This window comes from Vombatus ursinus, unplaced genomic scaffold (assembly GCF_900497805.2).
Source record: "Vombatus ursinus unplaced genomic scaffold, bare-nosed wombat genome assembly UNPS02000582.1, whole genome shotgun sequence".
In the NCBI taxonomy this organism is placed as follows: Eukaryota; Metazoa; Chordata; class Mammalia; order Diprotodontia; family Vombatidae; genus Vombatus; species Vombatus ursinus.
Window position 1 is genome coordinate 17,566,816 of NW_020940360.1, and position 14,909 is coordinate 17,581,724.

Below are 14,909 nucleotides of genomic sequence, written 5' to 3' on the forward strand. Positions count from 1 at the left end.
GTCACAACTGATCAGTCCCATGCTGTGCCAGTTTCATTAAGGTAAAAGAAAGCACCTTTTCATAGCTCACAATTCAAAAGCTAATGAATATTCAAACAGGACCTTATTACTGTTCATAAACCTTAATAGAAATTTAAATTAAAGTGCAAACAGCAGAAGATAGCATTGTTCAAGTTAGTGAAAATCTGGAAGTGATGGAGATGAGAATGACAATTAAGCAAATGAATGCTAATTAAGGCCAGAAAATGACTTCAGATAAATCTCTTGTGATAAATTAAAAGTACAAATATTTATCGCACATGCTCCTGCAATGAACTTTTAAAAAGCAAAAACTAAGGTCATGCTGCAGAATTCTTGCAAGCAGTTACTTTAATTTCCAATCTAGAGAATGACCCACCACTTATTAGTGTTTATTTTGCAGTATTGTTTAGAGAATCCCAAAGAACTTTAATTGTTATTACAGATAAATTACTACCTCATCCAAGTCATCGTCAAATACGACCCCTTTTGTGGGGAGGTAAGGTTGGGGAAGGGTGGGCATAGACCACTGCACTGATGCAATTTTAGACCTGCCTCACTGAAGCTTCGTGCTTTGCAGATGGCGGAACAAAACCACAACCTTCCTCTTTCCCTCTCTTTAGATAACAAAATTTTTTTTCATTAGAGTATTTTCATTCTAATTAGTGGCATATACTTCTTTGAGTAGCTAAGACTCTGTAATAGAGCAAACTAATTTGCTCGGTCTAATTTGCTCAGTGATGATTAACTAGTTGTCTGCTCTGTCTAAACGAAAGAATGAAGTGCACTGACTGAATTTCCGTGGGGTCATTATGTTTCATGTATCACATTCTATCTCATTCTGCGGAATATTTTCAGGCTGTTAATTTAATTTTCAGATGTCCAAAATCATTAACGTTCCTGCTGACAGAGAAACAGTTAGACATGGCCAAAGCTATCTAAGATTGCTCGCCATGTTTATCCCTTTGGCTTTATTTTGTTTTTTTAGTGATAGGCTATTTTGGTACCTAGAAAGCATAATTTTCTGCTTCCTTCTGGTCACGGCTATCTTAAGGGAGTAACAGGCAAGATATATGACTCCCACTTCCCCTCAGACTACATTTAGCAATAGCATAACTAGGGCAGATTAAGTGGGGCAACTTTCCCTGAAGGGGATGCTGAGATTCAGCTACTCAGTAAACTATGGACTGACTGGAGGAGTTTCAAGATAGTTGCTAATAAAGCAAAATATTTAATACTGGACTTTATTTTTCTGTTAGATTTTAAATTTGGATCTATTCCTAAAGAGAAAAACTTGGCTCGAAGACATAATAAAATATTTGTACTCAAGGCATGCTGTCCTTTGCAGGAGACATAGGCATCATCACTGTGCCTATTGGGACACATATTCTCTTTCTTCCTTAGGAAACTGGAAAAGCAGCCATGTGATACCATGCAAGCTAGAAGACATAGGGCATACAGGAGGGGAAAGAAGATGGGGAGTTAAGAAAACCAGGGTTCAAATCCTGACCGTTCGAACTATACTGTGTGACACTAGGCCACATCACCACCTTTCTGAGGCTCAGTTTCCCCTTTTGCAAATGTCAAATATAACACTGCTACCCTCTTATAGAACTGGTCTGAAGATCACATGAGAAAAAATGTCTTAGAAACTATTAAAAAAAGGACATAAATATGTGTATAAAGAAATCTGCAAAAGCATGAAGTAGACATAAAACTACAAAACAGGAATGAAACAAATATTTGTTAAGCACCTACTATATGCCAGGCACTATGTTAAGCACTTTATAAATATCTTATTTGATCTTCACAACAACCCTAGGGAGCAGGTATTATTATTTCCATTTTACAGCTGAGGAAACTGAGGTAGATAGAAGTTAGTTGACTTGTCCATTATCACACAACTAGTAAGTATCTGAGGCCAGATTTGAAGTCAGATCTTCCTGACTCCAGGTCAAGCACTCTATACATTGTGCTACCAACCTGCCCCAAATCATATATAATAATAGTATGTACACTTACATTTTTTTTTTCTTTTGGTGGTAGAAGGTAGAGATAGTAGCTACCAAGGTACCTGTAATTTTTTGGTATAGTAAATTCCCAGTGAAGAAACTAGGGTGTTTCAGCTTCTTGGGGCCCTGAAAGTACGTGACTTGCCTTGGGTCAAATAGTCAGTATATAATAGAGCCAACAATAGAACCTAGATCTTTCTATACCAAGGCTAGTTCTTCACTGATCACATTATTAAACTACCTATCTTTGGACAACTTATGATATCTACTTTGTTTTCAAAGCTTTTTGGGGGGCCTAGGAGAGAAAATTGTGAAAAGAAATTTAGTGCTATTTAATAAATTGACAAAGTAGTAAATAATAAATTAAGGGGGGAGTGGTACCATAGCCACTATAGGGTATGGTATCATGCATATTCACATATAAACACAAACAAGATACACAGTATGATACTAGACTGTATAGTGCTAAACCTGTGGTCAAGGATACCTGCGTTCAAATCCCACCTCTGACACTTAACACCTATATGACCCCAGGTAAGTCATTTAAATATTCCATGACTCAGGCAACTCCTTAAAACTTACCTTTTAAGTATTAAACGGGATTGAAACCATAGATCATTCATGCATTTATATATACATTATTCTACATAGTTTCTATATAGATTAGAAAACGAGATAATAATTTTCAAATGCTTAACATGTGCCTACCACATAGTAAAAGCCATATAAATGTTAGTTATTAGCTATTATTAACAACTTGGGCTGCTTAGATAGGATAGAAGCTATTTATTAATTTGGAAATGATAATGCCATGATTGTTAAGGAGGTACTGTGTACAGGCCTCTGTTTTCCCAGAAGTGGTCACATAAAGTTTAATAAACATTATATGTACATCTAAAATTATAGAACTGTTTCTGACATTCCAATTTGTGAAGAAGAGAGTAAGAGAAAAGTCATGTATAATATGTAGCTTTACACATCTGCCTGGAGAAAACAGAACTATTTTGACTCAATATTTAGTAAGGTGCATCAGGTATAAGTATGATACCATAAGAATGATTATCATAAGTAACATTAAAATACCAGTCCATTATTTTATTCTTATTCTCCATTCTCAAAGAGACATTATAACCAGAATTAGGACAAATCAGGATCCAAGGAAAGAGAAGGAAAACGTAGCATTTGAAGCAAGCCACTAAGGTATTTTGAGCATGTTATTACTTGAAGAGACATATTATCACATTCTTAGGCTAACATTACCTTATCATGTAACAATAGACAATATCATATTTCTCTCATACACTAAGGACATATCTCCAGGCAACTGTATACCTCACTTCCTGTCTAAACAGATGCCTACTTCTTTTTTTTTTAACCCCTGCTGATACAACACCTATTCCTGCAATAGAATAGGGTAGACAGGCAAAACTAACAGCACATGTTACATAAGGCAGCATCGCTTGAACAGGAGAAATTGGAACTTTACCTTTTAACAAATCCTTGCAATACAGTATTTAGCACAAGAAAAATGGATTTTTCACTTAATTTTAACACTCAAAAAATAGAACTTTGTTGGATTTGACTAACAAAAACTCCAAGTCATCTGGGTTTCAAACTGGCCATTATTTTCTACAGCAAGTTGTCCAGAAAGTTCTAATTCAATGATAGACCATCCAAATGAAACTGCAATCTCTCAGCTACAATACAGAAATAACATGTGTGTAGAATACATCACATAGGAAATGTTCAACTGATCTTGAAAGCAACATGCTCATAAGGCATGTGAATATTTATATTTAGAGTCTTAAAAGGTTAATTTTTGAAGAAGAAACTTACTTTTATAACCCTATGCACTCAACTTGTATGCAAAGGTCAAAAAACAAAGTGGAGTCTATTCATTTAAATCTAGATTTTTTTTTTTCCTTAAAGAGGAAAAATGACAGACATTCTATTGTAAATATAAAAAAAATGCATTTTAACTTGTATTGCTCTGAAGATAGAAAAGGAAATAATCAACAATGATGAACATAAAACCTAGTAAAAAACTGACCCTGTAGGAAAACAGAAAACTTTCCCTTTATTATGAGTAGTGACATATATAGTTAGCTAGCCTAAAAAACAGGTAAATCATTTAGTGCTCACTATGTGCTATGCACTATGCAAACCCTGGGCATGCAAATACAAGCAAGTAAGAGGTCCCTACTTTAAAGAACTTACATTCTAATGGCGAAAGATAACAAATAACAGGAAGCTAGGAGTGGGGGATGCACCTCAAAGTGTAGACACAGCATCCCAGTGGCTAAGTCACATGCTTGATTTTAGGGATGGCAGTGGGGTTGCAAGGAGGCCAGAGTAGAGGAAGAGTAGTGTAGTTCTAGTCTAGATTAAGGGGAAAGTTCACCCATCATAACTTGGTGTTCCAGTCATAGTGAAGGCAGCTGAGGTGGGGGATAGGGCTCGTTTATTATTTTCTTACATTTTTATCTTCAGTCAATCAATAAGCATTTACAAATTAAATATCTTGCCATTTTAGGATATTCTCATTATTAGCACAGTATAGTGAAAGACCACTCTACCAGGTGTCAGAAGTCTTGAGGTCAAGTATCTCCCTGCTCTGTGGTTTACTGGCCACGTGACTTTGTGCAAGTCATTTAAACTTCTTTGGTTCCTCATTTTTTTTTAAATAAAAGTATATAATTTTAATAAAATTAGTAACGAGACATCTTCTAAGTTTTTCAAGTGTTCAGACACAATTGTATAAATCATTTAGATTTCTGCTATTATTTTTTTTTTTTCTGTCAGGAAAAAAAGCAGAGATGGGCATAAGAATCAAGTGTCTTATTCTACAATTGGTAAGCCAGGTAGCCACACTTTGAAATAGGAGGGAAAAAAACCAGACTTTAAAGTCCTGACCCTATGATAAATAGTGCTTTAGAAGCCAGAAATATAGATTTTCAAGTTGAAAATAATGAACTCCCATTTTTAAGAGAAAAAAAAACTTTAAATAGAAATTTTCCCAGTTTTTATTTTCACCAAAACAGTAAAAATCACAAAATGCTGTTCTTGACGCTAACCAGTGGATTATGTCCCAGGAAAAGGTGAAGGATAGTATTTAGTTCAAAGCAGTGAAGAAAAAACAGTGATCCCTTCAAACATTGTTCTTAGATATGCTTCTGAATTTTGGAGGAAAAGTAAGAAAAATACGTTGGGTGGTCATGATGCTAAAAGAAAGTAAGGCTTTTACTGGTGAAATGGAATGTAGTGAAAATACTGACAAAACTTTAATATTGTCCATACATAGGCAGAAAATATCAGCTTTAAAAGGAAATTAATGTCTAGTAAAATTTTTGTTAAAGAGCACTTCTATGTATAAAGACAGTTAATGAAAATTACATAGGAAATTATGCTTGGTATTTCTGATTAGAACTTTAGCCATTTGTGGAATGAGCCATTAGGGTGACTTAACATGGTGTGTGTGTGGGTACATATATAAACATATAAGTATGTTTATATATGTAGCTGAATCTAGTTTCCTAGGAAGAGAAATAGATGAAGTACATGGAAAACACCAATGTTTCTCTAATAGTAAAGTCAGTATGAAGTCACTTTTTTTTTTTTTAAGGGCAATTGGAGTTTAAGTGACTTGCCCAGAGTCACACAGCTAGTAAGTGTCAAGTGTTTGGTCTGAGGCCAGATTTGAACTCAGGTCCTCCTGACTTCAGGGCTAGTGCCCTATCCACTGTGTCACCTAGCTGCCCCTGAAGTCACTTTTAACTGGTAACAAAATTCAGAGAGTTTATTTAACTAAAGCTTACAGTGATAAGCTAAAAAAATAAAACAATAATTGGCCCACCATGTGAAGAAAATATTAAAAACATATGAATAAGGAAAAGGAAAATAGATTCAAATAATATGCAAAAGAAAATTAAATCAGAGGACAATATTATTATACTGACTACTTTCTAGCACCAAAAAATAACTCACTGTATTTAATTTTTAAATATCATCTTATTCAATCCTCTGGAATTGGAGTCCAAGTCATACAGAAAGGGAAAACTGATAAATGATGCAAAAAATCCCCTTGATTTTCAGTGTTCTCTATGTAGGATGCTAAAAATGCAAAGATATAAACAATACCAAACTTCTAATTCTAAGACATAAAGGGCCAAACAGAGAATAAGTTAAGCTATAAAGAGCAAGTGAAAGAATGAGTGATTTGTGTAATTAACAATTTGGTATAAAGAAGCTAAGTCATTGAGGGGAAAATGAATTTACAGCATGTTGAAGCAATATTTGTTGGATTCTTGCTTAGTTAAGGAAAGCAGAATGTGATCCTGAAAGAACCATCCTGACTGTTATTAAGAGGGGCAAGAAGAAGGGGGGAGTTATTCCAACTTCACGTCTAACACAATCAATTACTAACAAGTCAATTAATTAACTGTCAATTAATACCAATGTTAAAAGAACTGGAATATTTTAAAATCAAATCGATCTTAAAATCAGTCAACAAGAATTTATAAAAATTTTACTGTGCAGAATTGTGTGAAGTGATGGGGATACAAAGATTTTTGACCTTGCTGTCAAAGTACAGCCACTCACATGGTAATGGGGGAGACAGCATATTAATAATGATATAAATGTAATCTTCCTATTCAAAGGTAACACAGGGCAGTTCTTTCATGGACAGGGTAGGGTAGGGGCACTGCAAGCTATTTGTATTGAAGGATCCTACCTTTCTTTCCTCTTCAAGATTACTGTCAATGCACCCCAACTCTCCTCCATAAGGATAGAAACTTCAGCCATCTTTTGTTGACTTGGGAGGGGGCTTTTCAGATCCCAGATCATATCTTGATATATTCATGCCATATGTGGGTGAACCATTTTGTATTAGATAATCCATATGTTCAAATCACCTCACATATACATACATGAACATATTTGATATACACAGAGTAGACAGAAGATAATCTCATAAGGAAGGCAAAGGTGGCAGGGGATGAGGAGACTGAAATTGATGAAGCGGATGAAGATTCCTGCAGAAGATAAGATTTGAATTGAGTCTTGAAGGTGACAAGAGAAGCTAGGAGACAAATTGAGGAGGGAGAGCACTCCAGGCATGGTAGACAATTAGTGCAAGGCACTGACGTGGAATGTCTTACGTAAGTAACAGCAGTTAGGCTAATGTATTTGGAATGTAGAGGGTGCGGAGGTGAGTAAAGTGTAAGAAGGTCAGAAAGGTAGGAAGGGGCCCAGTTGTGAAAAACTTTAAATACTAGAGGATTTTGTATTTGATCCTGGAGATAATAGCGGGCCACTTCAGTTTACCCAACAGGGAGGTGACATTGTTGGACTTACACTTTAAGAAAATGGTTTTGGCAGCTGAGTGGAGGATGGACTGGACAGGAAGAAATTTGAAGCAAGAAGACCAGCTAGGCAACTACACAAAACTTAACTGTCACATATTTATTCTGTAATGTACAACAAAGTCACAGAGAACATCTTCACTTTCTAAGAAAAATTAAAAATTCAGTTACTAGGAAAGTAACTTCAAATTTACTGTACATAATCACATTTATGAAAAAAACTAGGTAGAGTATACAGCCAATTGGGTTACAAATATGAAATTAGAGCTGAGTGTTATCTCCATCCTGATTAGAAATCACCCGCCAAGTTTTGATATGATTTTATTAATGTATAAAGTCTGGGAAAAGAAAATTCAATAGGGATGTTCAAATTAATGCCTCTACCATTTGGACTTCTAAGTTTCTCTGTGTTACAGAGTAACTTCCTTGAATAGCAGAAAAAAAATAACATAAAGACAGTCTAATAAGACATCTTTGTGAAAAGTGTGCGTTCCGTAGAATGAATCATCTGTTTCATTACCTCTGACTGACAAGATGGTTTCAGTTTACACATATGATTAGTTTGAAGGTAATTACTGAATTCCTGAAAAAAATAATTAAATGTGATTTCCTCAGAACTTCTGATTTGGAAACTTCCTCAATCAATATAAATCAAGACCTCCTCTATAAATCAAAACCTTAGTTTCATACATTCTTTTTTTGTCTGTTTTTTAGGCAATTGGGGTTAAGTGACTTGCCCAGGATCACACAGCTAGTAAGTGTCGAGTGTTTGGTCTGAGGCCGGATTTGAACTCAGGTCCTCCTGACTTCAGGGCCAGTGCTCTATCCACTGCGCCACTTAGCTGCCCCCAAACCTTAGTTTCTTCAGGGCACTGAGAAGTTAAGTAATTTGCCTATGCTCACTCAGCAAGTATGTATGAGGCAGAGCTCGAACCTTAGTTTTCTCAACTCTAAAGATTACCCTCTATCTACCCTCCCTGACTGCCTCTCAATTCACCCAAAAATCTCCAAATATTTGTTTATGCTGCATTGAGGATAGTACCTAATCTCTCATGATTGAAGGGCAGTGAAACCTATTATCTAGTGTAGGCAGATAATACAAAGAAAGATGAAAGAACAGGAAAAAGAAACATCAGTTATTTGAAAGTCCACCCTCAACATAATATATTTTATCAAAATATTTCTAGATACCACTGAACAGCTAAAGTATTTTCATGCATTCAGATTAATCATTCTTTAACTTCCTAATCTTGTATTTGATAGTTATCAAAAATCAAATGTGTAGGAAAATATTCTTCTAGTTTCATCTTTATTCTTACTTTCACTTATTATTCTTTTAAATATATTTTAGATAAAATTTTTATATATTTTTAAAAATTATATTTTACTTATAATGGTAAATAATCATTTCTTATTTTTTTAAATGAATTTTGTTCTGGATTCACCAATATAGGAGTAAGCAGTATGTAATATACAAATACACATAAGATATGAAATACAGTAGAAACAACACAGGACTAAGAGTCAGTAGATCTGTGTTCCAGTCTCATTGGTGTAACTATTTAGCAGTCTGACCAGGATTCAAATATGACCTCAGATATTTACTAGCTGTTTTACCCTGGTCAAGTCACTTGATCTCCCTCAGCCTCAGTCTCTTCATCTACAAAATAAGAAACTAATAACTACCTTGCAGAATATTAAGGGGAGAAGTAGGATTACAAATCAGGTCTTTTAACTCAATCCAACTTTCTTTTGATTTTACCAACAGATGGCCTCTAAGGTTCTTCTCTATACATCCAAGATTTTTAATGATATAGAAGCTAAGGAAATAGAGAGAGGTATAGTGGATGCTAGTACTCCAGCAAAATCGACAAGTGCCTCTCCTAAAGCAGGTACATTGATCTAGTCCCAGGAGTATTCCTGTTAATTAATTCAACAAACATTTATTAAGTGACAACTATGAGCAAGGCCCTGCTTCTTTGAGGAAAATAACACCTCTAGTCCCTACCCCACAAGGTTGTTGTGATATTCTAAAGAAATAATATATAGAAAGTAACTGGGAAACTTTAAAACACTACACAAATTCCAGTTATTATTTATTATTATTTTCTCACAGATCACTTCTTTCCTCCATTGCTTTTTCACCTCTACACTGTCAGGAAAGCAGTGAATAATAAGAGACAAAACATACCCCTTTTGAAAGGTTGCTGACCCCTAGGCTCATGAGCCTGATTCATGACCTCTATCCTGGGAAAGGCTAGGATGCCAGGGATTAAACAGTGGCAGAGGAAAGAGACAGAATATCAGGGTTCTGGGACAATAAAGACAAGATAGGTACCATTGGATGGTTTCCAGACAACAGGCAGCAGCCACAGGGCATGCAGACACCGAAGGACAAGGCAAACAGAGATCTATAAATAGGCTGGCAGGCAGGATCCCAGAATGCTGGAATGAGAGGGAGGGTGTTAGAATTGTCTGTGCCTATCCAGAGGTTCATAAACGCCAGGAGTTGAATGTCTGAAACATGCTATTAACAGAGGTCAAGATGAAGTAGTGAGTCAGGTACCTGGAAAAACAAACACGCAATGGATCATGGTCAGGCAGACAAGACAGTAGAGCCATCAGAGGTGAGAGTGAAGCAGGTGGTAAGAAAGCCAAACAAACAAAACAGGGACTACGGAGAACAGTTACCAGTAGCCAGGGTGAAGCAGTGGGTCGGGAATCTGGACAGACAGACAAGCAGACAGCAAAGTCAATACTAGGCATCAGCAAGCAGAAGACTGAGGTCTTGACGGTGATAATGACATCTAGACCAGCCAGGAGTTTCTTATATGCTTCTTGTTAGGACAGGAACCAATCCCAGGACAGGGAGAGCAGGTAGGTTGAATGCACCTGGCTAGAAAGGGAGAGGGAAAGGGCAGCTATTGGAGGTAGAGCCTAACAATGACAAACCCCACTGAGGCCCAACGTTTTTAAAGGGACCAGATGACTACACATAAGTAAATATAAATATCCTTGAGCACAACAACAAACACACATAAATATCTGTTAGGTACCCACTATGTGCAGAACTTGGTACTAGAAACTGGGAAAGATAACACATTGATATAAACTTTAGTCCTTGACCTCATGAGGTTTCCAGTTCAAAGACAGGTGACACCAATATAAATGGCTACAATACCCCATGTTTTATGAAAAATGCATTAAAATCAGTTCCAGAAAATAGGTGTTAAATATATCTCCCTTAATCAGCACAGATGTGAGATGTGAGAGTGTGAAATGTTGCATGCACTGTCAGACATGGCTCCTATAAGGATTGGTTTTGCTTGTGATTTTTTGTGATAAAGGAAGGCTCCATGGTAGGTGGGGGCCTCTCACATGTACCAGGACATGTTTATAGTATAAAAAGCAAAAAGGCATCGATAAAGCTTTTAAATTGCTCATCAAAAGTTTACAAAAAAGGTTTAAACACAGGGATAATATTCTTAAAGACAGAATCTATCCATTTCTCCAAGAACTGGGATATAGATCACTAATTATAAGTCCTTCCTTCCTGCTAGCCTTTCTTCCCTTTCTACCTTCATACCTTTTTGTCTTCTTTTTCTTTCTGTAATAATTATTGAGCATCTATTTTCAAAACACTATGTTAGATGCTACTAAGAATACAAAAGTGTTTTCCCAGATTTCTTGTATTCTTAAGCCTCTTATATAAATCCCTGCCTCCATGTCTCAGCAGAGGACCTTATCCTATGCTTGAATGAAAAAAGAAAGGCCATTATCCATGAAATCCCTCTTCTCTATTATTCCACATCTCCAAAAATCTCGATATCATGCCTCACTTTATTTTCCTTTCTCTAGTCTCTGAAGAAGACTTCACAAAGGCTAAATGCTCTGTTTTACCCCTGAACCTGTGATCCACTCTTCTTTAACAGTTTACCCACATAATCATCCTCCTTTCTCTCTAAACCTCTGCTCTTTCTTTCACATCTCCCTCTCACTGCTCCTGCCTTTCTATTAGGTCCCACACAGATACCTACAAATATGCAAAAGTCTTCCTACCAAAAAAAAGTCCCAAAACCAAAAACCCAAATTCCTTCACTTGAATCCACCATTCCCTCAAACTACTTTCCCTATCTTTCCTTTTCATAGTCAAACTCCTAGAAAAACAATTGGTCTATATTCAAGATCTATAATTCTTCCTTTCTCATGCCTCAACTGCTTCTTCATCTCTCAACATCAATTTTAGAATCTGGCTCTAAGCTTCATGACTCAACTGAAATTTATGTCTCCAAAGTGAATAATGATCTCTTCACTGCTAGATCAAATGAACTTTTTCTGTGACCTTATACTTCTTGCCTTCTTTGCAGCATGTGTTTATTGACTACCCTCTCCTCCTAGATATTTTTGGGACTGTTATCTATTGGTTAACCGTCTACTATTCTGATTATTCATTCTCAGTCTCAGTCTCAATCTGACAAACCATGCACTATCTCCATAAATATGAATGTACAAAGCTCTCTCTCCTGGGTCCTCTTCTTCTTCTTTTCCTTCTCAACAGCCTTTTATTACATGATCTAGTCAACTCCCATAGATTTAATTATCATCTCTATGTAGATTACTCCCAGGTTTAGAAACTCAGCTCTAGTCTCTCTCTTGAGATCTAGTCTCACATCACTTCTATGGGATACTTTCACCTGGATGTTTCACTTGCATCTCATGTCCAAAACAGAACTCACTATTGATCCTGCTTCAAATAAACACCCCTCTCCTTAACTTTTTATCTCTTTCAAGGGAACTGTCATTCTTATAGTTATCCATGGTTTGTATCTTCAAAGTCATCCTCAACTATTTCCTCTCACCACTCATCTAATTAGTTGTCCTATCTTATAGATTCTCTCTCCACACATATCTTTCATCTTTCCTCTTTTTTCTCCATTCATATGGCTGACATCCTAGTTCAGAGCCCTATGGCCTATCCCCTGGACTACTGCAATAGCTTCCTAATTGGTTTCCCTGCTTTCATTCTCTCCCCTCTCCAATCCATCTTCGCCACATCTGCTAAACTGATATTCCTAAAGCTCACAGCACTGCCCTACTCAAGAAGCTCCACAGGCTTCCACTTAATTTTAGGATAAAATACAAGCTCCTTTGTTTAGCAATTAAAGTTTTTCATGATCTGATGCTAGGCTGTTTTTCTATGCTTATTGAACATTATTATCTTTCTAGCATTGTATATTTTAGTCAAACTGACGATTGCCGGTCGCTGTTCATTATATTCGATTTTCCATCTTTCTTTCTTTTTACAGGCTGACTCCATGTCTGGATTGTGTTCCATAATCACCTTCACCTCACAAATCTCTTTCTTCCTTTACGACTCAAATCAAGTGCCACTTTCTAGATGAGACCGAGCCTGCTATAACCCATTGTTCCTGCCCTTCCACTGCATTCCATTTTCACCTATACTGTATATATATTTCATTTACTTATCTGTATACATGTGGCTTCTCTGCAACAGAATGTAGGCTCATTGAGGACAGAGATTGCTTGGTTTTGTTTATTGCCCATATTTAACATGATATTTGATACACATTAAGTGCTTAATAAATGTTAGTTGAATTAATTATTTGTGTGAACAGAAGACAGTTCCTGTCTAATATGATGGAGGAGATAAAAACACAGAAATAACACACAAATAACAATAAGGCTATAACAATTGCTATGACATGGGAATACAGTAAAGGGAGAGGGGCAAGCCACAACAAACAATTTTGTTATTGCTTTTGTCTTCAATGTATTGATAAATACCAAAACAACGTGGCCATTATAATTAGTGCCTCTATTTACATAAGGTCTCAGTCGGTATGAGACAGAAATTTTCCAAAAGAAAGACATATAACAAAAACATATGTGTATATGCATATATGAATATATTACATACACACCAGTCTCGAAAATAGGTTCAGTCTAACGTGCTTGTAATGTTTTATTCTTTGGAACATAAATGTCAATATTTTCTTAAGCCAACTTCATCAAAGTAAGAAACAGTCCATGTGTCACTGGGATTTAACCCACCAAATTGTTTGATTGAACTGTTCTCCTGCTGTGCATATAGAGCTACATTGTACATTAAATAAAGAGGATTTTTTTCAAAGACAAGTTAACACAGTACTCTACTATATTAAAAGGAATATATTATGTTGGGTTTCTTAGTGTATTCTGACATTGGTTATACTCTTAATAAAATATGGTTCTCAGTTTGGGATACCAGTCTCTAAGTTAGCAATGGAGAACGTGGAGATGATAAAGAAAATAATGAACATGCTTAAATAGATAATTCATAATAATAATCATACACTGCTTATCACTTTTAATTGTATAAAAGATCTTCACATCAAGTTATCTCATTTTATCCCACAATATCCCAATAAGTAAGATATTTTCATAGATAATGAAGTTAAAATTACTTAGACTGTAGAAGAAACACACAAAGCAAATAGTTTTGTAAACCTTTGCTTCCAGAACAGGAGCACCACTGACTTTCTTGGAAAATGCATCTGTAATCATAGAAAATTACAAATACAATGTCCTTTTTTATATTCTGCCTAGGTGCCACATACTTTCATGTTTGTTTTATACACATCACTACCACTGACTGTCACACCTGGAATGCTCTTCTTCCATACTTCCTGTCTTCCATCATGCCTCAATTCAAATCTCAAATACTGAAAGGAGACCCTTCTGGTCCTTCATATTCTTCAAATGCTATTGCTTTTCCTCTAAAATTAGTCCCCAGTTACATGGCATATAGTTTGTCTGTCTGTCTGTCTGTCTGTCTGTATGTGTAGTTTGCATGCCACCCATTCCCCCTAAAATGTGAGCTCTTTAAGGGCAGGGATAGATAGATATAGATATAGAGAGATGTAGTGGTTGTTATTCAGTCATTCAGTCTGACTTTTTGTGACCCCATGAACCATATTTTCTATAGGGTTTATTTGGCAAAGATACTGAAATCGTTCGCCATTTCCTTCTCCAGTGTGTCCTCATTTAACAGATGAGAAACTGAAACAAATAGGAGTTAAATGACTTGCCCAGGGTTACACAGCTAGTAAGTGTCTGAGGCTGGATTTGAACTTAGATTTTTCTGAGTCCAGGCCCAGTGCTCCATCCAGTACACTACCTAACTGCTAGATATAGTGCCTGGCAAAAAGTAACTGCTTGATGATGATGATGATGATGATGATGATGATGACGATGACAATGACGACAACAATCAACAATTCCCAACACAAAATACATTATGTTTGAGTTTTTTTACTCTTTATCACTTTCTCTGCATTACTTAATTATACACTAGTTATAGAGGGAGAGTAAAGAATAACAGATGAACAAAGCCAGTGCTGTAGTACTACCAGGGAAATAATAAAGAATCAGAAGGTCACCAATCTGTTGGATAGAAAGTTATGAATGAGAATCATACGGGATGGAGAGGCATGAAAAGGATATAATAGACAATGAT

General features: G+C 36.1%; 1 protein-coding gene across 3 annotated transcripts in view; it reads right to left on the reverse strand.

The window, feature by feature from the left end:
• Window positions 1-14,909, reverse strand: part of EPHA7 (EPH receptor A7) — a 214,045-nt gene that overhangs the window by 37,802 nt on the left and 161,334 nt on the right. The window lies entirely within an intron of this gene.